Below are 1,471 nucleotides of genomic sequence, written 5' to 3'. Positions count from 1 at the left end.
TATATATATATATATATATATATATGTATATATATATATATATATATGTGTGTGTGTATGTATATATATATGTGTGTGTGTATGTATATATAATCCCAGTTCCAAAATCCAAGATGGCTACTGCCATCTTGGATTTTGATCTGGATACTTAATTTTAAATAAAGACCTTTCTTATGCCTAGATGTTGCCACAGATCGAAATAGAAGCTGGTAGAAGTTGGAACATTGCTTATTTTTACAGTTATCCTGCTCATAAGGTTTACATATACACCTATGGTGGCAGCCATCTTGGATTTTGTTGTGGCAACCCAAATTGTGAAAGGATCCTTTCATACACCTAAATGTAGCCTCTCACTAAAATGGATGTTGGTAGCTTACCCTTTTTTTGTTACCATATTCACAACATTCAAAGATGGTTGGATGGACAGAGGATATTTCCAATCCCCCTCTTCACTCTGTGGTGCAGGATAACAAACAAGTGTTGTAATGAAACATAATTATAAATGAGCTCAAAGTATGCTTTGCAATTGTCTCTCATGTGCAACCATGTCAAACGTTAGATCAGTAAAAGTGACTGAATTGGAACCAGTTTTGTGTTGGCCAAGTTTTATTGGTTGTGGTTGCCATTTGAATGATTCCAAAGAGATGAAGTGTTAGTACTGTATTTGTGAGGTCCGCTTTCATTCAGAGCTGTGCAGTTGCAATCAAGTTAAATAAACTGGATGTTAGCGCCAGGTCTTTACTGGGCTAGAGATTATAGGTGATCAAGGCATGTGATGGCGATGACACTCAGTTACTACCACACCAAATTTTAGCTCATCTCTAAAATCATGTCATGATAAGTTTTCTGTTTGTCCAGAATAATTAGCTTTGACAGCCCTTTTGAACCAGGTAGAGTTCAAAAGTTAACTTTGTCAAACATGACACTACGAATCCTCAAAGTAGAGCTAGATACTCAGATAAAGCTATCAAAAACAATTATATAAGCTTTTTAAAGCCCATAAACAATACCCAGTTTTATTGTGATATATTCTTATTTATTCTAATATATATTCTTATGTTTATTCTTTTAGTTTTTACAACCCTCATATGTGGAACAAACTGTCCGCAGAGCTCAGACTTGAGTCTGATCTGATCATATTCAAATCTAAATTAAAGACATTCATATTTTCTATTGCTTTTGACTAATTGATTTTTAACACTTCAGTACTGCTTTTAATTTTGCTTTTACATTTTTGAACATTGTATCTTTGTATGTGGGGGGAGGTGGGTGGGGCGGTGCATGTGTCTGTGTGTGTGCACAGGTAGTTTTGCCTTGTTCCTGTCCACATGGTTTTATTCTGTAAAGCCGCTTGAGTTGCCTCCTGGTATGAAATGCACTATACAAATAAACTTGCCTTGCCTTATTCTGTCCTTGTTAAAGTAACTGTAAAGCTAAAGTTGTAGATGCACCCATCACCACAGCAGTTGTA

Source organism: Nematolebias whitei, chromosome 4 (assembly GCF_014905685.2).
Source record: "Nematolebias whitei isolate Nwh7 chromosome 4, NemWhi1, whole genome shotgun sequence".
In the NCBI taxonomy this organism is placed as follows: Eukaryota; Metazoa; Chordata; class Actinopteri; order Cyprinodontiformes; family Rivulidae; genus Nematolebias; species Nematolebias whitei.
The sequence above is the reverse complement of the archived record's forward strand: the minus strand, read 5'-3'. Positions refer to the sequence as shown.